Source organism: Trachemys scripta, chromosome 3 (genome assembly GCF_013100865.1).
Source record: "Trachemys scripta elegans isolate TJP31775 chromosome 3, CAS_Tse_1.0, whole genome shotgun sequence".
Taxonomy (NCBI): domain Eukaryota; kingdom Metazoa; phylum Chordata; order Testudines; family Emydidae; genus Trachemys; species Trachemys scripta.
Genome location: NC_048300.1, coordinates 183,040,821 through 183,065,520, shown reverse-complemented (window position 1 = coordinate 183,065,520; position 24,700 = coordinate 183,040,821). Strand labels below are relative to the sequence as shown.

The 24,700-nt window shown below is 41.6% G+C and overlaps 1 protein-coding gene across 4 annotated transcripts in view; it reads left to right on the top strand.

Annotated features, from left to right (window-relative positions):
- LDAH (lipid droplet associated hydrolase) overlaps nucleotides 1–24,700 on the top strand; it is a 187,153-nt gene that overhangs the window by 115,763 nt on the left and 46,690 nt on the right. The window lies entirely within an intron of this gene.

Sequence of the window (24,700 nt, the reverse complement as noted above, 5' to 3'; positions counted from 1 at the left end):
GTGGTAATAGTGAACACAAACTAAAATGAAATGAAGGAAAATGCTACCAAGTTCAAATGACCAGGCCGCTGTGCCTTTATTCCAGTTTATTAATTTATGATATGTCTTTATGATGGATCACTTGATGATTATGTTCATGTCCTCTGAAGCATCTGGCAATGGCCAACGGTGGGAAGACAGGATACTGGGCTAGATGTACCTTTGGTGTGATCCAGTAGGGCCATTCTTAAGTTCTTATATCTCAGTACAGTGCAGTTATAATCAGAAAATTGAGTATACTGAAGACATTATGGGTTTCCATATTGCTTCTCTGAGGATAGGACAAGAAGCAATGGACTTAAATTGCAGCAGGGCAGTTTAGGTTGGACATTAGGAAAAACTTACTAACTGTCAGAGTGGTTAAGCACTGGAATTAATTGCCTACGGAGGTTGTGGAATCTCCATCATTGGGGATTTTTAAGAGCAGGTTGGACAAACACCTCTCAGGGATGGTCTAGATAATACTTAGCCTTGCCTTCAGTGCAGTGGACTAGACTAGATGACCTCTCGAGGTCCCTTCCAGTTCTGTGATTCTATGATTCTCTATCTATGACTTCCTGCTAAAATGTACTGTTTGCAAATAATAAAAGAAAGGATTATTCTGACATTTCCATGTGGCATGTGAAAAGATGGTTTCTTTTTTGAGTAGTTGCTCATGTCCATTCCACATTAGGTGTATGTGCTCGCCACATGCACCAGTGCCAGAAGTTTTTCCCTCAGCATTATCCATACGGGAGTGGCTCTGGTGCCCCCTGGAGTGACACCTGCAGGCACAGTATAAGGGGTGCCGCCGGCTCCCCCCGCACCCTCAGTTCCTTTTTGCCACCAGTGACAGTGCACGAAACGTTCGCTGCTCTTACTAGCGTTTCTTAGGCTTCATTGGTATGAACTAGAGTTCTTGTAAAGTTAGTGTACATAGTTAGTAATTGAGTTAGTTAGCCCTTAGCAGTCGTTAGAATTTTGTTAGTCCCATTGGGGACTCAGCTGGAGGATGGGGCATGCCCCGGTCTCCAGGCTTTAAGCCCCGTGATCGCTGCAAACGGTCCGTGCCCTTGAGTGATCCGTTCACCCTCTTGAAGGCGTCATGCCTCATAGTTAGGGAGGCAGACGCATAGGAGTCCTTTACGGTCACTGGACCCTGGGCACCGGCAGCGGGATTCGAGGCGGACCTCGCCGGTTACCTGGCGCAGATCTATGGAGGCACATGCTCCCCAGCAGGAATGTTGGGACCGGCCTTTCCCATCGCTGGAATGCCATTACAGATCCCGGGAACAATTGGAAGACGGGAGCTGCGGGCCCTGCCAACAATCCCTGAGACGGGTGTCACCATACTCGAGGTCATTCCCCTGATGCCCGGCCCGTGATACCTCCAGGTCCTGCTCCTTGTCCTGGTACTGGTTTCGAAGCGTGAGACGTAGGTCACCAGTCTTCCATCGTGGATCCACCTAGTGCTGCCAGTCACCGAGATCCCTACTGAGGCGCACATCCTGCTCGGACCAGTCCTCCTCTAGGCATGATCGTGATTATCATCAGGCATGAGTTGCCACTCCAGTGGATCCTGGTCACTGGGTAGCAGTTGCTCCAGTACGGAGCAAGGCTCCATGTTGACAGGGCAGCCTCCCAGACCCTCATTGCCACCTGCATCGTCGGTACCAAAACCTGCCCCAGGCACAGTGGTGCCCCTGCAATCTGTGGGGGTTCACCCAGCCCACCCAGCCTGCCCACTCAGTGTCAGGAGCCTCGGACGGGCGGGTGGCCTCGATGACCCAACTCTGTCTGGTGCTTGAGGCCCAGGGGATAGGACCCCACAAGTCCATGTGGACCAAGGGAAACAGCCTGCTGGACCAACAATGGGTGCCATGGAACCCGTGGTACCGGCCTCCTCCTCGTCATCACCGGATGAGGCCATCATGGAGCCCCCTAACCCGGTTCGTCAGGTTGACAGTAAGGTGCACTAGGAGCTGTTGAAGAGGGTCGCGTCCAACCTTGGCCTGCAGGCGGAGGAGTTGGAGGAGCAAGAGGACTCTGTTTGTTGTCCTCTCCTCCACAGCCCCTCCTAGGGTGGCCCTTCCCCTTCACGAAAAGGTATTGAAGATATCCAGCGCCTTGTGGCAAACCGCCTCCTCTCTGCCCCCCATTTCCAAATGGGCAGAGTGTAAGTACTTCATCCTGACTAAGGGGCACTTATACAGATTCCATATTCAAAACCTGAGAGTTTTGTTGGTGGGAAAAGTTGATGCTGAAACTGAATCCATCTCTTTCTTCTGTACGTGAACTGGCTACACATTCTTAACAGAAGCAAAATTTTGTTCCTTTTCAATAAGGTAACAAGTCAGCCTTGAAGACAATAGAGGAAGAATGAATGCTGTGTAAGAACAAATATTTGTTTGTAGTCATATTAACTATTATCATTACATATTAAATACCCTGTTTGAGTTTTCTGCCGGGCCTCCACGTCTGTGTGTGCAAAACTGTGGAACTACAGACATATGCCTGTACTTTGTGCAAATACATGTGGGTTTTATGGGTGCAAAATCTAACTCTCGTGTAGGTGACAGAACTGTTCAATCAGGAGTGTTGGTGTTTACACCTGCGAATTATGTGTGTAGATATGTGCATGACAATTTTACATGCACATAAACTGAGGCTAAAAATAAAGTTATATGGCATTTTGACTGTCTGTGTAGCATGGTCTCAAAAGAGGTGGGCACTAATTCTTCATGCCACTACACTGGTTTTATTGCCAGTGCATGTCAGTCTCACTTGGGGATCTGGGGCAAAATCAGTACTTGGTCCTGCTAGTGAAGGCAGGGGGCTGGACTCAATGACCTTTCAAGGTCCCTTCCAGTTCTAGGAGATGGGATATCTCCATTAATTATGATAATTAATTATGAATTCCAAACCACCTGTTAATTTATTTTATTTATATTAATAAATCCATAGATCTGCATAATTGTTTACGATTTAATGTCTAGGTCCAATCCAAAATCAGGAAGAGCCTATTTTCTGGTTCCAGTTCAGATGTGACCAACATCTGACCATGACTCTGTCTTGAAGATGTACCCTAGCCTCAGCCCAACCAGATTCAAATATTCTCATCAGCGATAGGAGTACTGACTGCAACAGCCTCAGTACCTTACACAATGAATAACTATATACAAGAAGAAAGATGGCATATATGATTGATCTTGATAGAAAACTTATTTGGGAATTTATTTGGAGACATTTTCCAGTTGGGAGACTTGCCTCTTACCTTGGTGCTATAAATCTTAGCTATCTTATATGGTTAGACTAATTGAAACTTTTCAGGTTGTCTTTGATAGTTGGATGTAGGGGGGAAGTAGAGAGTTAGACTAAGGTTCAGCTGCAGTAGTATAGAGAAGTTGTAGTAATGTTAGGAGACCCCTTAATAGCAGATGTGTATATATACCCCAAGGATATCCCAAGAGATACAATAATGGTCTCCCTTCTGTACAAAGAGGGAAGTTGAAATGAAACCAAACAGTATTAACTTCCAGAGGAACAAGAAAAGAGACTGGGTGTACAACTCGGAATGAGTACTTTTTATAGAGTCATAGAGTTTAAGACCAGAAGGGGACCACCAGATCATTTAGTCAGACTACCTGTTTATCACAGGCCACTGACACAACCCAGCACCTGCTCACTAAACCCAACAACTGGAATTAGACCAAAGTATTTAAGCCCATTACATGTTGATAGTTCTGTAACCACTTGGATTATTTAACTAGTAAATGTTTTTTGTTTTATAGAAACCTTTACTGATTTGAAAAACAAACAAAATGCCTGTGGTTGGATGAAAATGGTCTGAACAGATTTACTTTTGGATCAGTTGTCATCAGAGTACAGCTTATTGATCTGTTACCATGTAGTGATAGCCAAATATGATTGTAGGATGCAGGTGGTTTTATTTATTTGAATAGTGGTAGAAGTATATTGGATGTTTCACTTAGGCCTGGAAGGGATCTCCTGGGTCATCGAGTTCAGTCCCCTTCTATTGCAGGCAATCCCATCATATAATCAAACACATGTAAAAGAAGGCACCTGCAAAAAGAATTTGTGGTCTAGATAATTTGGGCTCCCATCTTGCAAACACACGTGCTTAATGTTATTCATACAAGTAATCTCATTGACTTCAACTAGACTACTTACATCTAGAACATGCATAAATGTTTGTAGGATTGGGCCTGAGTTGCCAAATACTAATAATACTTAGTACTTGAATAGTGTTTACATTTTAAAATTAATTACAGACATTAATTAGCTCTCAGCACTCGTATGATGTTGGTTATTGTTATGAGTGGCACAATTAGCAACACACAGTTTGCCCTACACTTCCCATTATATTAACTGTTTTCATTTGCTTATAATGTCACGTAACTTTAATCATTCAGACGGAAATTTTTCCTACTGGGTGTCTATCTGAGGCTGATTTTTTATTTTTTATTTCAGCAAAAATGGTTCAGCCATTCTGAGAATGAGATTAGGCAAAACATAGTTTTGTCCTTGTTAACAAATTGGTTGTACGAATTTTTTAAACTCTGCCACCGCCAAGCTTTCTAGCAGGGACTTGAAATTTGGCTTTGGGGTTGCCCTATTGTCCGAGGCATGCCTTTTGCTCTTCCTGTGAAAAATTATTTGGATTTGGCCAAATTCTGAACCTTGGGGATGGGAGGGGGGGAGAAATAGTTCGTACATGCTCAGTAGAAGCTTGTATGCAGTGTTTTTGTAGCCATGTTGGTCCCCTTGTTAGTCTAGCAGCTAAATTCTCTGAAGATTCCATCTGCACCGAGCATGCTCATGTCCTTTGCTATGTATATCAGTCTGTATGTGTACCATCTGCACAGAGCAACTGAGCAGGCTCCATCTCGGGACTTCAGGGAATGAACAGGACTTTATCTGCAGTTGCTGCTCCAGGCTACTGTCGCTCAGAACTGATAGCAACAAGACCGTCTCTCCTGTGCTCTGTGTTTCCTCTACCCTGCTCCTTGGTTGGCAGCGAGGAGGAGGAGGAAAGCAGCCTGATTTAGAATGAAGAGGGCTGAAGAATTGGGATGGGTGACAATGTGTGATGCTTCCCAAGGGTACCCAGAGTTGTGAGGAACCTTGCTACTACCTGCATGAGGAAGCCTTGTCTAGGCCTGCCAGGGATCAGCTCCCTGACTACACCAGCCCCAAGCAACACAAGCACTCCCCTCTCAGCATGCACAGGTTCTGCTGTCCCTCTGCAGGGATAAGCGCACTCCAGCCCCCAAGTCCTCCGAGCATCCCCCTGGAGTGTCCAGCTCCTGTTCCACTGGACACTCAGACTTCAGAGATCTGCTATTCCCCAATGGGACATTACACACCAGCTGACCAGTTTTACCTCAGGAGCAGCACTTTGCCCCGCTCACAGCACTTCGATGTGTTTATAGTGAAAACAAGTAAAAGTTTATTGAATAAAGAGCAGAGATTTGAGAAGAAGCAAGTAGAATTAATGGTAGAAGTCTCTTCTGTGGGTCTAAAAGTCCAAACTCTGCTGATGACTCATTAACATGCTTCCAGGTGATGGAATTTCTGATTTTTCAGTTAGTTATTTCCTATGTTTTTTAAAGAAAACAATGTTAAAAGAATATTATGCTTACAAAGTTAAGTACTAAAAAGATAGAAAATGCCAAACTTAAAGTTGCCTGTGCAAATAATAGCTGGTAAAATTTGCAGATGACACATAAATTGCTGAAGAGGCAAATAATAAGGGGGAAAGGTCAATTATACAGACTGACCTGGATCACTTGCGCTCATTTCAACAATATGATGGTTCTTGGGGTGCCCAGGACTGCAAGGTACCTTATTACCCTGTGCTTGTGCTTAACTGGGTGTCAGCTCCATGACACCTCCAATCTGTTAGCCACCCAAACAATTGCAGGTTAACTACAGATGTACCCCAAGCCTCTTTGAAGCATTCCCCTGTAGTGTCCAGCCCTTTCTCTGGTGAACACTCACACAGTTACCAGGTCAGCTGTCCCCCTAAGGCCCACTGATCTCAGCCAAGCATGTCTTCTTAATGCAATAGCTAAAGCTATTGCTCTACCTGATATATCTGAAGAGTTAAATGCTGCTCTCAATTAGTATTTAGCCTCATTTTGCCCCTCTTCTAAAAGAGCATTTGCTAATCTTTTCAGTTCCTCTGGCAGAGCATTCAGGAAAGTTACCATTTCCCCCCATAAATGATATTGATAACTAGTCATGACAGCTTCATAATTTGCTATTCACATGCGACTGCATCCACATCAGCTTGTATGATTCAACTCAGGATTACTGTTTTGCTTAATACTACAGCACTTAGATATATTTGTAGTGAAGAATAAGTTTATTAACAAAGAGCAGAAATTGAAAGATTCAAGTGGACAGTGAGTAGGAGTATTGGAAATGAAAATAGTTACATACAAAACAAAATCAATACAATCTTTCTAGAGATTAAACTTAACTGACTAACCTCCTGTCGAGAGCATTCTTATCTCACCCAAAGCCTTTTGCAGCATTTCCAACCAAGGCTGATTGTTATATTGTTTTCATTAATGTAAAAGTGCTGTCCATTTATTTCCTAGGCATAGGATAAGGGAGTATCTTCCTGGTCTTCTACATATACCCCCAAAAGTTCATTGTCTTTGCACACAGCCAGGCTAACTCGTTTTTTTCCTGTATATTCCTTTTCTGTTGACTCCGTATGTGAACTGGGCTTCCACTAAATTGACTTACAATGCTTAATTTACATATAGACAGAATGATACACATATTACCTCCTGTCTGGAAGAAAATCTGTTTTCCTCTTTGGCTGGTGACAGACTTTAAAACACATTTTCAGTACATCTGCACAACTTCTTAAATATCATCTGTACATACATCTTGCAATGATAACGAGGATTTGTGTGACATAAGCCTTTGTTAGAGATTTCACATGACCCTTTTTGGCAAACTAGAATGAACATGCCAGACTGGGACATACCTGTAACCTCTATGCCCCCCCTTCTGTGCCCCTTTGTCAGCTGGCATTAAGAGGTTCCTGGGTCACACATGCATTTTAGTACAGCCAAATATAAGGTCCTATATCAAGGAACACATGTTCATGGGTAACAGTAGATTTTTTTTTTAAAAGAGAAAAACTTGGAATTTTTAATTTAAATTAAATACAGGTTTATTTAAATAAATATATTTAAAATTAAATTTGAATTTGACAGCTTATGTTAAGACATAAACTTATTATCATATATTAAAATAATTTAAATGAAATACATAAAGTAATTTTAAGGAGTAAGGTCTGATGCTGAAGCTTTAAAGAAAGTCACAGCTCTGACTAACCCCTGGAATCAGAGTTTTTTGACGTGCTAAACCAGCTTTTGGCAGCAGTAGCCTCTTCTGCAGGTGCAGAGAAAATATTTTCTTCCTTTCAGTTTATTCAGCTAATTCAGTTCAATGACTAATTCAAAGTTAAAAAACAAGCTGGGAGTTGAAAAGACAGAAAAGCTTGTTTTCCTCTTCCAGTTATAAAAATTAAGTGTGAGAGGATGACCTCTTCTAGTTCTAAAATCTTGTAGAACGTGGTAAAACGAGTTTAATTCACTAACTTCAGATAAAACTTTAATGTATCAATAAGTTTTAAATGCAAAACATATTTTGATAAATTTTTTAGTAAACTTTTTTCTTACAAATCTACCACATTTAAGTTATTTATTTAATAAAAAAATAAAATGCTGTTCTTGTACATTTTAATTGAACTTTCATGTAAAAGGAGTTTGACATAAATTACAAGTAAAAAATTAATCTAGTAAATGAAATATGCATCATTCACCATTTTGTAACATACTACAAGTGTAAAAATTAAGAATCTGAATAAATATAAGTAGGGCTGTCAAATGATTTTTAAAATCACAATCATGAGATAAAAATAGTCATGATTAATCACAGTTTTAATCACACTGTAAAACAATAATAGAATACCAATTTAAATTTATTTAGGACTGTCAAGTGATTAAAAAATTGCTATTAATTGCACGATTAAAAAATTAATCATGATTAATCTGCGATTAATCGTGCTGTTAAAAGAATAATACTTAAATATTTTTGCATGTTTTCTACATTTTCAAATAGATTGATTTCAATTACAACACAATACAAAATGTAGACTGCTCACTTTATATTTATATTTTTATTACAAATATTTGCACTTTAAAAAACAAAACAAATAGTATTTTTTAATTCACCTAATACAAGTACTGTAGTGCAATCTCTTTATCATGAAAGTTGAACTTACAAATGTAGAATTATGTACAAAAAAACCCTACATTCAAAAATAAAACAATGTAAAATTTTAGAGCCTACAAGCCCAATCAGTCCTACTTTTTGTTTAGCCAATCGCTCAGACAAACAAGTTAGTTTACATTTGCAGAAGATAATGCTGCCTGCTTCTTGTTTGCAATGTCACCTGAAAGTGAGAACAGGTTCTGTTCGATAATGATCCAAAGCAGTGCGGACCGACGCCTAGGGTGACCAGATCACCAAATACAAATATCGGGACGCGGGGGGGGGGGGGGGGTGAGGTGGCGGGGGGGCGGGGCCAAAAAAAAAAAAACAACCCTTCCTCCGCAAGCGCTAGAGGGAGGCCCGGGAGACTCAGGGGAAGCGCGGGGCCGGGGTGAGTAACAGTCCAGCCTGGCCGCGAGCAGGACTCAGTCGGGTGGTTGGGCAAGGAGGGGGGCGGCCCGCGGGGCCAGGCGGCGGCTGTTGTTGTCCCCCCGGGCAGCGGGACTCGGGAGCAGCCGCTGCTGCAGCTCCCGCTGCCGCGGGGGAGGAAGCGGCCATGGCGCTCCGCGGCTGCGGCGCCTCCGAACCCCCCGAGCCGGGGCCTGCTGCGGGGACTCAGCAGCGCGCACGCTGCGCCCAGCCCCTGGCCAGTCGCATCTGGGCTGCTGCCCAGCTGGTGCTATCGCGCGGCGGCCCCGGAGTGGGGGCAGCGGGCCACAGCCCCCCCATCCCGCAGGGGAACGAACGGGGCTGGGCGGCCGATGCCTCCGCCCCGGGGCCGCCGCGGGATAGCACCAGCTGGGCAGCAGCCCAGACGCGACTGGCCAGGGGCTGGGCCCAGCGTGCGCGCTGCTGGGTCCCCGCAGCAGGCCCCGGCTCGTGGGGTTCGGGGGCGCCGGAGCCGCAGCCGCGGAGCGCCATGGCCGCTTCCTCCCCCGCGGCAGTGGGAGCTGCAGCAGCGGCTGCTCCCGAGTCCCGCTGCCCGGGGGGACAACAACAGCCGCCGCCTGGCCCCGCGGGCCGCCCCCCTCCTCGCCCAACCACCCGACTGAGTCCTGCTCGCGGCCAGGCCGGACGGTTACTCACCCTGGCCCCGCGCTTCCCCTGAGTCTCCCAGGCCTCCCTCCAGCGCTTGCGGAGGGAGGGGGAATGGTGAGGCGGGGATTCGGGGAGGGAGCCAATCGGGGGAGGAGGGGGCGGAGTCGGGGCGGGGGGGGGGGGTGCGAGCACTTCCGGGCTCTAGGCTCCAGGGCATTTCCTTGTTTGTCCGGTTGTCCCGACCGCATGTCGGTCAGGACGCGGGACAAACAAGGAAATATCGGGACGGTCCCGATAAAATCGGGACGTCTGGTCACCCTACCGACGCCTGTTCATTTTCATCATGTGAGTCAGATGCCATCAGTAGAAGGTTGATTTTCTTTTTTGATGGTTTGGTTTCTGTAGTCAGAAATTTAATTAACGCATTTTTCTTTAATGAGCATTGTCAGCATGGAAGCATGTCCTCTGGAATGATGGCCGAAGCATGAAGTGGCATATGAATCTTTAGTGCATCTAGCACATAAATATCTTGCAACACCAGCTACAACATTGCCATGTGAATGCCTGTTCTCACTTTCGGGTGACATTGTAATTAAGAAGTGGGCAGCATTATCTCCCGTAAATGTAAACAAACTTGTTTTTGTAATTGAAATCGATATATATTTGAAAATTGTAGAAAAACATCCAAAAATATTTAATAAATTTCAATTAGTATTCCATTGTTTAACAGTGTGATTAATTGCGATTAATTTTTTTAATCACGATTAATTTTTTTGAGTTAATCGATAAGTTAACTGCGATTGATCGACAGCCCTAAATGTATTATAAATAATTTTGGATGTTTTTCAACATTTTCAAATATATTGATTTCAGTTATATAACACAGAATACAAAGTATACAGTGCTCACTTTATATATTTTTATTACAAATATTTGCACTGTACAAAAAAGATAAAAGAAGTAGTATTTTTTAGTTTGCCTCATAGAAGTACTATAGTGCAATTTTTTTAAGATGAAAGTGCATTACAAATGTAGAATTTTTTTTTTTTTTTTTACATACTGCACTCAAAAATAAAACAATGTAAAACTTTAGAGCTTACAAGTTCACTCAGTCCTCCTCCTTGTTCGGCCAGTTGCTAAGACAAACAAGTTTGTTTACATTTACGGGAGATAAATGTGCCTGCTTCTTGTTTACAATGTCACCTGATAGCGAGAACAGGTATGCACATGGCACTGTTGTAGCTGGTGTTGCAAGGTATTTACCTGCCGGATATGCTAAACATTTGTATGTCCCTTCATGCTTCGACGCACCTTCATTTTCATCATCTGAGTCAGATGCTACCAACAAAAGGTTGATTTTCTTTGTTGGAGCTTCGCGTTCTGCGTTTCCGCATCATAGTTTTGCTCTTTTAAGACTTCTGACAGCATGTTCCACACCTCGTCCCTCTCAGATTTTAGAAGGCACTTCAGAGTCTTAAACCACCCTAAGTGCTGTAACTATCTTTAGAAATCTGATATTGGTACCTCCTTAGTGTTTTGTCAAATCTGCAGTGAAAGTGTTCTTAAATCAAACAACATAGGCTGGGTTGCCATCCGAGACTGCCATAGCACAAAATATATGGCAGAATGTGGGTAAAACCGTGCAGCAGCAGACATACAATTCTTCTTCAGGGAGTTCACTCACAAATCTGCAGGGCTAAAGTAGCGTTTCTAGCTTTTGCAGTTTTACAAAATACCTGTTGGCACTGATAGATTGTACTTTTGAAGAGCTAATGTGGCTGTGATAGCGACTTTATTTCTAAGCAGGCGCTGAACCAAACCCAATGTGGAGTTCCATCTGGTTGAAATATCTTGTACCAGAGGTTCTTGTTTCTGCCTATTTGCAGCTTGTTGTATTTCTAATTCTGTACTGTCAGCTGGACTGTATTTGAAATGACCCACACGTTTTCTTCATTTTGCCAGCACATTTTCAAAGTCACTATCACTGAGCGCTACTATAATGTCTCTCTTCAGTATGTGTTACTGTTAATACAAACTGCACTGTCCATGCAGCATCAGTCAGGTGTGCCGTGACTCCAAGATAGCTTTTGATTGCTCAAGGATGTCCAGTCAAAGCAACAGCTAGTGCATTTTTCAGAAGCTCTAAATTTGTAGTCTGCTCAATGTGGTATAGGTTATGTATTTGTGTTGCAATGGGTCCTCGGGAAGGCAAGGTGTATGACTAATTGGAAGATGTAATTTGAATAACATCTCTCAACCTTCTATCATTTACAATGTTACGTGATCTGCAGTCCATAGCTATCCACTTTGCAGTAGCATTAGTTAAGCTGCTGTACTTTGTTTGATCCAGGGGCTTGCAGCGATTCTGAAATTCTGTAAGCGTACGCTGTCACGACTGGTGGGATTCATTTGCTGTCAGTGTGTTACCTGTAGCACAAGAACTGGAGGCAAAAGCATATTTAGCACATAGGTGGTACTGCAGACTTGAAGTACTTCGATGGTATTGGAACTCAACTACAGATAACCGTCTTTTTATCCAGAGAACTTGCCAGAAGTTTTTTAAAAATAAATTTCCCATTCAAAGGACCTGAACTTTTGCTGCTTTGCTCCATTAACTTTTTCTGATATTTAATCACTCTAGATCATGAGAACACAGTACAACTGTGCCAATGTCCGCCAAGCAATGAAGTACAATAAGTGAAGATGGTCAAAACAGAGGCGTGCGATTAATGCTTGTTGAAAAGAAGAGTTAATTTGTTTTGTATTAATCATGTGATTTAACTGCAATTAATGACTGCCCTAAAAAAATAATAATTCTATATTTGGAAGTTGTACTTTCACGATAAAGGGATTGCAATACAGTACTTGTATGAAGTGAATTGAAAAATACTTTTTCTTTTATCTTTTTTACAGTGCAAATATTTGTAATCAAAAATCATATAAAATGAGTACTGTACACTTTGTATTCTGTATTGTAATTGAAATCAATATATTTGAAAATGTAGAAAAACATCCAAAAATATTTATAACAACTTTAAATTGGTATTCTATTATTGTTCATCAGTGTGATTAAAACGGCAAATAATTGATTTTTTTTTAATCTAGTTAATTTTGTTTTCCTTTAATCGCTTGAGTTAACCGATTAATTGACAGCCCTAAATATAAGTTAAGCTATATATAAGAACGGCCATGCTTGTCAGACTAGTGGTCCATCTAACCCTGTATCCCATTTCCTGACAGTGGCCAGATGCTTCAGAGGGAATGAATAGAATAGGGCAATTTCAAATGATCCATCTCCTGTCATCTAGTCCCCACTTCTGACTGTCGGAGGTTTAGGGATACCTGGAGCATGGGGTTGTGTCCCTGACCACCTTAGCTAATTGCCATTGATGGACCTATCCTCCATGAACTTATCTAATTCTTTTTTAACCCAGTTGTAATTTTAGCCTTCACAACATCTTATGGAAATAAATTCCAGAGATTGACTGTGTGGTGTGTGAAGAATTATTTCTTTTTGTTTGTTTTAAACCTTCTGCCTGTTAATTTCATTGGGTGATCCCTCATTCTGTGTTGTGTAAAGGGGTAAATAACACTTCCCTATTCACTATGTCAATACCATTCCTGGTTTTATAGACCTCTATCATATCCCACGTTAGTCATCTCTTTTCCGCACTGAATAGTCCCAGTCTTTTTAATCTCTCCTCATATGGAAGCTGATCCATACCCCTAATTGTTTTTAGAACAGGAGTACTTGTGGCACCTTAGAGACTAACAAATTTATTTGAGCATAAGCTTTCGTGGGCTACAGACCACTTCTTCCCAGGAAAGCTTATGCTCAAATAAATTTGTTTGTTAGTTTCTAAGGTGCCACAAGTACTCCTGTTCTTTTTGCGGATACAGACTAAGGGTACGTCTATACATACTTCCTGGTCCGGATGTAAGCGATCGATCTTCTGGGATCGATTTATCGCGTCTTGTCTAGACACGATAAATCGATCCCGGATCGATCCCGGAAGTGCTTGCCGTCGACGCCGGTACTCCAGCTCAGCAAGAGGAGTACGCGGCATCGACAGGGGAGCCTGCCTGCCGCGTCTGGACCCGCGGTAAGTTCGGACTAAGGTACTTCGAATTCAGCTACGTTATTAACGTAGCTGAATTTGCGTACCTTAGTCCAAAGTGGGGGGTTAATGTGGACCTGGCCTAACACAGCTGCTACTCTGAAACCTAATTGTTTTTGTGGCATTTCTCTATGCCTTTTCCAATTCTAATATATCTTTTTTGAGATGACCAGTACTGCACTCAGTATTCAAGGTGTAGGCATACCATGGGGTTATATAGCATCATTATATTTTCTGGTGGATTTTAATAGATTGATGAGGCATGATTTCCCTTCACAAAAGCCGGGTTGACTCTTCCCCAACATATTGTGTTTGCGCATCTGATAATTCTGTTCTTTATTGTAGTTTCAACTAATTTGCCTGGTACTGAAGTTAGGCCTACCAACATGTAATTGCCAGGATCACATCTGGAGCCTTTTTAAAAAATAAGTGTTACATTAGCTGTCTGCCAGTCATCTGGCCCAGAGGCTAATTTAAGCAATAGGTTACATACCACAGTTAGTAGTTCCGCAGTTTCATATCTGAGTTCCTTCAGAACTCTTCGGTAAATACCATCTGGTCCTGGTGACCTATTACCGTTTAATTTAGCAACTTGTTCCAAAACCTCCTCTACTGAAACCTCAGTCTGGATCAGTTCCTTAGATTTATCATCTGAAAAGAATGGATCGGGTGTGGGGATCTGTCTCCTACATCTTCTGCAGTGAAAATAGATGTAAAGAATTAATTTAGTTTCTTCTCAATGGCCTTGTCTTCCTTGAGTGCTCCCTTACCAATGCCACACTGACTGGTAGACTTCTTGTTTCTGATGCATTTAAAAAAAATTGCTGTTAGTTTGTGTGTTTTTATCTAGTTACTCTTCAGATTCTTTCTTGGCCTGTCTTATTATACTTTTACACTTGACTTGCCAAAGTTCATACTCCTTTCTATTTTCTAAACTAGGATTTGACTTCTAATTTTTAAAGGATGCCTTTTTGCCTCTAACCACCTCTTTTACTCTGCTGTTTAGCCATGGTGGAATTTTTTTGATCCTCTTACTGTTTTTTTTTTTTTTTATTTGAGGCATACATTTAGTTTGAACCTCAATTATGGTGTTTTTTAAATAGTCTTTGTGTAGTTTGCAGGTATTTCACCCTTGTAACTTTTCCCTTGAATTTCCATGTAACTAGCTTCCTCATTTTTGTGTAGTTCCTCTTTTTGAAGTTAAATGGTACTGTGGCGGGTTTCTTTGGCACCCCTCCCCACACAGGAATGTTAAATTTAATTACAGTTAATGAATGCTATTACTGAGCAGTTCAGCTATATTCACCTCTTGGACCGAATCCTGTGCTCCATTTAAGACAAAATCATGACTTGTCTCTCCCCTTGTGAGTTCCAGGACAGGCTGCTCCAAGGAGCAGTCATTCATTCAGGGTTCTGGGCGGCGCTTACCTCAAACAGCTCCCAGAAGCAGAAGTATGTCCCCCCCCACTGAAGTATGGCCAGACAGCTCTGCACACTGCCCTGTCTGCAGGCGCTGCCCCCGCAGCTCCCACTGGCCGCAGTTGGGTGCCTTCCCCTAAGGTATTTGGGGGTGAGGTTTGGAGTGTGGGAGCTAGGTAGATCACCCTTCTCCCTTCAGTTTCCTTTGGGCAGTGATGTGGTGCTGCTATAGAACGTTTCCCCCACCTGTGTAGTTGGTGGGATGACAGTTGCATCAATGTCTCTAGTAGTACATCAAAAATGCATTCTGCTCCTATTGTCAGCTAATTCTACTGAGCAATGGTATTGAGAAGGGTGCATCCTGTCCATTAAGAATTAGCTCCCAGATCTCTCTGCAAAGAGGGAGAAGTAGTCACCTTTTAAACACTCTCTGCCAAAGGCCTGTGTCTGGCATTGGAGGAGGTCAACCAGGCTCTCGGAGAAAGCAGTTGAGGTGAACTCTCTCTTCCTGATAACGTCTATGGTTAGAAGGATGGTCTTGGGGCTTGTTGAGGGGAATGCAGGGAAGGGGACTCATGGGTTTCCAAGTTTCACAGAAACCTTAGCACATGCCCACTTGTTCACATATAAGGGCTGAGGTTCACCCCACACATTGAACCTTGAATCCAAGGCTAGATGTCACACAGCTCTGCATTGGGATCTGTTGCCCTTCTAAATCTAGCCAGCAAAGAATTGTAAGTTTGCATCTGGGTTGGGGGTGAATCGGCTGGGCCCCAGGAGCATCCCTAGACTTAATGCCATTTGGCAGACATCTCAGAAATTGTCAAGTGTTTTTACATCCAAAGTTTACCTGGTAAACTGGGATTATGAGCAATTTGTATCCTCACCTAAGGGTGGTTTGCTTTTATGCCTTGGTGTTGTGCCTTGGGCACAGTTGTTTGAATTAATGTATATATGTACATTTTTAAAAAATTACTGTCCAGATCTTGTAAATACATTTTCATCTTTGTCTAAGCACTTTACTGTATGCTGCTATACTGCTGCTTTCACACCACTGCTCCCAAGCAGAGTACGGATTTGCTTGTGGGGAGGGAGTTTCTTAAAAATGCATCCAGACAATTAATTGTTGTCTTTTTACTAAACTCCTCAGATGCTAGGAGATAAATTCTACTTTTGAGAGTGTTTGTGTGTCTCCCGCTGGAGCAGTGTACGGGTGACTTGCAGGGCTCAGAGCCACGCATGAGTGCATTTTCACTCTGATCCTGCCAATAGTTATCGCTGAACATAGGGATCACTACCCTGAGAATTCCTTAGTCTCTGAGTTCTGAAAACTGAGTAACGGTGGCAGACTCTTTACTCAAGTGGCATTGGCAAGCACTGTCATCAAACGGTTAAATACATACAAAGAAGTTTACATTTTCTGGGGAGCAAAAATTCCTTAATCCCATTAGAAGAGAGTCAAGTGTATAATTTACAGTTTTGAACACTTGCTTCCTAACAGTATATTTCCTGAGAATTGCATAGACTAGCCAGTTAAGGCTCACTTGTGAAACAATTTATGCTCTGCATGAGGTCGCTATTCGTGTGCCAATGACTTCCATGGAAAATTCGTGCAATGTGCCTCTTTCTGTCACTTACACTAAACCGTTACTCATTAACATAGGTTGCATGCTGTACAATGAGAGATTTGGGAGGGGGAGAATAATGAAAACGAGGAGGATCTGGTACCAAGATGGAAACTGGGCTATTAATAAATGCAAAATATAGAAAATTAAAGTTGGATGTATAAAAAACATATGTCCTAAGTGGGAAATTGTCTTGCCCGATGTAACAGCACATACAGATGGGTTACATTTGGTAACATATGAATCTATTTGAACTAACCAACTACAAGAATACACACTGGCACTCTTGCACAGTACAACCCTCTTTCCCTCCAAAGTTTGGATTAATTACACAAACATGCTTTTTCTCCTTCAGATTGTTTGCTGACTTTGTATTCTAGCAGTTCCACTTCTTCAGGAGTGTGATCTGGTGGTTACAGCAGGGGACTGGGAGCTAGGATGCCTGTGTTTGTATTCCTGGCTCTTTCATTTATACAGAATGTACCCTCGAGCAAGTTACTAAACTTCCCTGCGCTTCGGTTTATCCATCTGTAAAATAGGTATAAAGAGTAAGGATACGATTCCTTCACGGAGGTCATGGATTCTGTGACTTTCTGGGACTTTTCTGGAGCAGGACAGGAGCAGCTGTCAGCACCGGGGTTGCTGGAGGAGCAGCCCCCAGGCTGCTAGAACAGCTGGCCAGTGGTCAGCCCTGGGGCCACCAGAGCAGTGGCCGATGGCCAGCCCTGGGGCCGCTGGAGAAGCAGTCCCAGAGCTGAAGTAGCAGCAGAGTTAGGTCAGCACCGCTGGGGCTGGAGCAGTGGCAGGTCTGAAGCAGCTGTCTGTGGTCAGCCCTGTGGCTACTGGAGCAGGAGCCACCAGAACGGAGCGGTCAGCCTCAGGGCCACTAGAGCACCGGCCAGTGGCCAACCCCAGGAAAGTGGCCACCAGGCTAGCGGTTAGGGTTAGGTCAGCCTCATAGGGGCTGGAGCAGCAGCACTCAGCCCCTGCCACGAGCAGCAGAGGAGCCCTTGTAGTGAATAGGTTTTAGATATTAGTATCTTTGTTCACAAACTTTCCTGGCATCTTTTTTTGTCCTGATTCTATTGTTCCCTGTCACACAATACTGTGGTTGTACTGATCTAATGTGAAGGTAAATGGCTAGCTAATATAACGAACAAAAAACTGACTTTAAATGTACAGTGCAAGGAAAACTCATTTAGAGCATTAAAAATCTTTTTATATTCAGAGAAAATTACAGTATCTCAACAGTTCTTGTGTGTCGATTTCAAATGAGATTGCGAGTGTTTAAAATATTGACATAGAGAGCAAACTGAATTGGTGAGTCTAGAAAGTCTTGCTTTGATGAGAGAGAAACATAAGAAAATGTCTGTTTTGTCATGTGCTTTAACTTGGATACCTTCTCTGCACAGCTGTGTTAATAAAGTAGGGTATATTTCCATGACCCTAGGGGTTTTGCTTGCAGGTTCCTACATGCTGAGTAAAAGAAATGTTGATTAATGTGACACTCTCAAGTCAAATGTGGACTGTAGATTACCATTAAGTACATCATTATGTTATCTTTGAAAAATGTAGTAGGTTTCACCTGACAGATAATGGCTTTTCCTCTGCCACGGCAACAGATGAATAATAAACTAATACATGGGATGAACTAAAATATATCAAAATAAGTGTTATTTTTGACAGACAAACAGCCTTTGGTTTCCACAAATTCTTGAAGGAGTCAGTGATCTATTAAGAATGCTTTATGAAACTTCCTTACTGTATTTCTTTCCAGTCCTGTGATTTCAAAGTATGCCTTATTTCTACATGCTAATGTTTTTTTTTATATGGATCGATGGTGTGTGGCTGCAGAATCTGCATGTGAGTTTTAGTATCGTACTTGGATACAGCTTTATTGAACGTGGGTCACTGTAATGGATCAGTTATAAAAAGTAATGGATTGCTTCCTGTTTCTGCCAGCTGATTTGATCTCTAAGTTCATTGTAAACTGTGAGTTACATAACTGGTATGGAATCTGAGTCCTACATTCTTATGGTTAACAGTGATTACATTAACTGTTTGTACACCCCAAATAATTTAAAACAGGTTCTTCAGCAAGAGCCAAACAAGCTTCAGAATATTTCTGCCTTAGACGTGCCAGTGAACCGCAACTGCCATTGATTCTGTCACTAACATAGAGTGAGCCAGCAAGTCATTTCCGAGCCAGTTCCAGTTTCTGACAGTATGAGAACCACAGTTTTGTCAATGGACTAGAACATTGCTGTTTTAAAACTGCAGCATCTCTGTGAAATGATATACACAGAGATAACTTGTCCATTTACAGCCAAGATACACAACTGATGAAACCTGATGGGCTTAGAACAGAATTCACCTACTCTGGCAAGTCAGGTTTCTTAGGGGGAAAAAAGTATCTCAGTCCTTTTTATCACTTCAATATCTATGCATGTGCTCTCACACTCTTCTCTCTGCCCTCCCTTCTTTTCACACACACACATATATATAGATATAGATATATAAAAACACACACACACACATACATACATACATACATACAATTTTTACCTGGGTGACTGAAATTGCCACCTAAATAAGTGGCCGGATTTCAGATGAGCTGAGCTGAGCATTCCTAGTTCCCATTGGCTCCCATGGAAGGTGTGGGAACTGTGCACCTCTGAAGACCATGTCACTTGTTTTGGTGCCTAAAGTTAAGTGGCACTCAAGTTTTAGAACACTGGTGTTAACCTGTCAGTTCTGCAACTTTACCCCTCTGTAAAAAATAAATAAATCAACCTCAACTTTTGATCTCCTCCCCATACCTCTAGAAATTGTAGAAACATCAGTGAAATAAGCCCTTGCATGTGCATGCATGTGTGATACTAACCTAGCTAGTGTAACTGTTTCTGTCAACACCTCGCCTAGTTTACGTTGCAGTAAAACTAGAGTGCCTTGTTTTCACTGTGTTTTTTATCTCAGGATAGCTCATGCATGTTAGTTACCCCAAAGTAAAAAATACATCTTCTTTAGCAGTGAAGAGAAGCCCGGAGTCTGTCTGTTTCTCTCTGGACCAAAATCCTTTTAGATAAAATTCTGTCAATACAGAAACTCCTTAAAACATTTTGACTTAGAGCTGATTGGAACCTTCATTTCACCTATTTTTTAAGTTGGCATCATCCCTGGTAATTTTTGAAGCTGTTTTCACTTTTCCCTCTCTCAGGTAGATTGTGTTGTTTGCATTTTACTCTCTCTTGGAAAGTCAAACTATAGGAATAGAAAAGCATGTTTTGTTTATACATAGTTTACAGGTAGGATCAGTTTTCATTATTTTAGACCAGTAACCAAACGCTGAGGATAGCAATTAATACTGAATGATCACATGAAGCCAATTGTAGCATTCAAAGTAGTGCATTTATAGACCTTGCCTGAAAAAATACTTGAAATTAACCTGGCTGTATGATATGAAAAAGAGATTTACTGTTCTCTGCCCAGAGGGCTCATTCTTGCCCTTACATATCTAGTTTCCCTATAATCTGTTTTATAAAATCTCCTATTGACCACGTGTCTGAGCTCAGGGATTACATTGTGACCAATAGCATCACTATATTCACACCCTACATGTTATTGTAATAATCTTTGTGCGAAACATGCCTGGTGAGGTGGTATTTAAAAGGAATAACTCACTGATCATCAATATTCTTACATAATGTATGTACGATATGTGTATTAAGAGTTATGAACATAAGCTGAAATGATGACTAAAAAGTGTTTACCGGACAAGTCTGGGAAGGGGGTAAATGGGTTTCTCAAAGACAAAGGACAAGCTGATGCCTTTAGCCTGGTGCCATCAAAGTTGATTGGCAATAACTTGTCAAGTGTCCATTCTTTGGCAACAAAGCAGGGCAGGAACAGATTGCTCTGCATTCTAGCAAACAACATGGAACCTCTTTCACCACGAGACTCCATGTCTCTGTCCTCGCAGCTGTAATGAACTTTATTTAGGGGTAACCCCCAGGAAAATGCATTTCAGAAGGGTGAAAAAGAAAGAAAGAAATTAATGGAGATATCCCAGCTCCTAGAGCTGGAAGGGACCCTGAAAGGTCATCGAGTCCAGCCCCCTGCCTTCACTAGCGGGACCAAGTACTGATTTTGCCCCAGATCCCTAAGTGGCCCCCTCAAGGATTGAACTCACAACCCTGGGTTTAGCAGGCTAAACTGAGCTATCCCTCAGTGGACTATAAAACTGAGAGGGCAAAAACACCCCAATCTCTCTCATTCACTCACTCACCTGAGAAGACAAAGGAACCAGCCCTTTGACTTTGGGGGGAAATCCTGACCTGAGAATTTGGTCAGCCATATTGCTGGGAACCCAGGGTAAGGATTTTTCCTTGAACCAAGTCTAGCTTGTTAAAACGCTTTGTAGTAGCTAAAAATGATTTTTATTTCTCTTGTAACCCTTTCTGACTTTAATATCTGATACTTGAATTCACTTAACATCCTATCTTCTTTTGTTAATAAACTTGTTTTATATTTTAATCTAAACCAATCCTGTGTTTAAACTGAACTGTTTGGGAACTCCAGTTAAAGTAGCAAGCTGTTTAATATTGACCCATTATAGGGACAACAGACATTTAATATTTGAACAGCTCAGGAGAGGGCTGGATAGTGCAGAACACATATTCTTGGGGAAAATTTGGGACTGGGAGTGTGTTGGGGCCACCCTGTAAGTAGTAACCCAGGCTGGTGGAAGTCAGAGTATGACTGGAGTGTTGCTGACAGGTTCTGGGGCAGAACGGCTGGGCCAGGACTGTAGCTATACACAGACATTCAGGATGTGACCAGCACGCAGTCTGGCTGTTTGTGAGAGGCCCAGCTTGGGATATACCACAGCAAAGCATTATCAGGCACCCGGGGTTACGGGACAGGTGGTGACACAACCTCTCACTGGTCTGAATTGCATCCTGGAATGTGACATACATGTACCTGAAAAGCTATGGACTGATAGTATTAGACACCAGATCTCATAGGCAGTGGCAGTGGAAACCTCCCTACACTTCCCTACTAATGTCAGTCTGTTTTGGAGGGACATATGGTGAAATATAATCAGGTTCTATGCCAGTTCATTCCTTGGCCTCCCAGTTCATGCTACCAGCAAGGTTGCCAGTTGCTTCTATTAGTGATATGCACACCACTCAGTTAGGAACCGGACTAGGAAATCAGTTCATTTCATATATACCATGAAAGAGCTGACAGATGGCAAAAACTTGCAGTTGCTATCAAGATTTATATTGGACACCGAAAGGTGAAAGGGTCTGCATCCTATTATCAATCTGTTGAACCATCCAGGTCTTTGAGCCTTAGATATTTAAGTGAGAAGTTGATGATGAATGCACACAGCAGGCTGGCTGGGGACAAAACCAGAAAGAAAAATTTGTATTTAAAATTTCACATAACGTACTTTTAATTGCAAGTGCATGTGCCATCTCTAGCGTTGAAACAGTGCACCTTCACAGGATCTTTCAACTGAGACCATAAAACACTTCATATTTTATTATCATGACACTCCAATAATGTGTGAGACTATAATGACCATTTTACATATAGGCAAACAGAGGCATGAAAGGTTAAGTGACTTGACCAAGGAGATTCACAGAGTCACTGTCACAGTCTAGAATAGAATAGAACATAGGAGCCCAGAACGTTTGTTCCCCTGCTCTAACCACTAGACTTATTACCTATTTATGTAATAATATTTTCTGTGTGTCTTGGTTGATTGGGTACCATGAAAATCTGTTTCCCAAAGTATGAAGAATGATTTCCTTACACTGAGGGACAAGTAAACCTATATGCTTTAGTTAATGCTGATAATAGTAATTATAATACTTAGCACTTACACAGTGCTTTATATTGTCAAAATGCTGACATTTAAAAGCTGGCTCTGCAACTTTAGTTATTTTAGTAGCATAAAACGTATTCATATCTTTGGTTCTTCTAAGTGGATTCTACTAGTGTAAATGGTGTATTCTATATATAGTGTGAGATATGTTCTTGACACTTCAAAATATTAATAAAATATAAGTGCAGTAGATGTTAGATATTTGCATTCTGATTAGTTGCAGTAAATATACATTCAAAATAAAGGTAAATGTATACTCCAATGCAGATTCTGCATGGAACAGAAGCAACATATTTCTCCTATGAATATTTGTACCAACACAATAAGAGTTTAAATAATAATTTATATTTTGTCAGTTTTATCCTCATGTTATCTGTAAGTAAGTTAAAATTAAACTGTGTCTTCAAACAAATCTGGGACTCTGGATGCTGGCAGAGAGCTAAACAGTTGATGAGTGGTTGAGAAATACATATATTTTAAAGCTCTCTTTGTATTATGTGCAGAACACACACAAAAAGAAAAAGAAATTTGCCCTTAAATCCCTCATAGCTCCACCTTTTAAACTTGATACAGTACAATTTTAAAAATATATATATATCAATATCAGCACAGTATCAGAGGAAGGGACATAACTACTTTCTAGGTTTTTCCTTCTCTTGCCTCTAAGCTTTAGCAACTTCTCTCAAAGCAGCTAATCCTGTATCTATAAACTGTAATGTCATAGGATTAATGTGTGGCTGAGAACATGGGTCAAATCTGCTTTAGATCACAAGAGTTTGAGTTCAGCGCCTAGCTGAAATATCACAAAACTACCACATAATTTAGTACAAGTTGCATTCCTATACGCCAGCTGTTGGTTGCCTTTAATAAAAAGAGGCCCAGGATTGATTTTCACTGAGAGTATATTTTTCTTTGTCTGAAATCAAGGTAGTCTCAGCTGGAAGACTGTAGGGAGTTCTTAAAATGTTTGTGCCTTTGACATAAATAACCCTTTAAAGTCCTGTCTTAAATATAGTATAGAAAATATATTGTGACCTATTATTGGCATTTTCCATATTTCTTTTGTTACCTTATAAGGCCCTGATCCTCCAAGTTACTCTGCATGGCTGGGCCATCAAACCATAACTGAAGTCAGTGAGGCTCCACGTAGGCTAGCAGAGCAGTTTGCAGGATCTAGGTCTAATAGACTGGGAAGATCATTAATTTAAAAACAAAATCCTAGACTAAATCGTACGATATGTGGAATAATTAAAAGAATCCTTGGAAATCTGGACAGTCTGATAACTGGGCAGAGGTAACTGCTTGCCTCTTCTGCGTTTATGCAGAGTACGTTGTGAAACACAACAAGTCTCCCATAATTACCTAGCACTCCAACGTCCATAATATCTTTGGCTTAGTCTGCCTCCTTCATACTACTACCAGCTATTGCGTTTGTGTATCTTTACAGGTGTTTCCTAAATGAAAGCTCGTGTGATAGTCCAAGGTACTTGAAAAGGGAGTAACATCCGACAATAGATTCCTATAGTATATTCTCTAAGAATATTTATACAATCTCTTCAATAAAATAGAAATTAGAAATAGGCATCAGTTAAATGTTTCCTCTTAATGGTTGGTTCATATTATTTTTCTTTTTAGTCTGAGATCAGAGTGTTTTCAGTCCTTTATGAGCTAAAATCACCATGCAGCTTAAAGAGACATATGTTATAGTACAATATTGTGAGCTGTATTATGCAACATTAGACTAGCACCAGTAAATGTGTTATGTCCTAGCACAGTGGAGTCCCAGTCCATGACCATGGCTCTTAGGTGCTCTTTATTGGTAATACTAATAAATAACGATAATAACCTTGTTTTAACTGTAGTTATAGCCCCACTTTACTATGGTTTGATCAACCTTTCTGTAGTTGCACTACCCACTGAAAAGACCATGATGTGATAGCTATGATTTTGAAAAACTCAGTTTTCTCCTGCAGGAAACAATTAATCAGATAAAATCATTAGAATAAAAAACCTGCATAGACACAAAAAATGACTTTTCCTGTGTACTGCCCTCTTGTGGTATCACCGTCATCTCTATGTAACAATTGATTATGTTCAAAACTTTGGGCACTTGCTTCTAAATTGTACTTCGAGCCCAGTCTGGCACCATGCTGAGCACCTCCAACTCCCACTAAAGTCAATGGGAGTTGAGGCTTCCCAGATTCTTGCAGAATCAGGCCCTTATTTGCTCCCTCCAAAAAAAACTGGCATTCCATGTAGCCCATAAATAT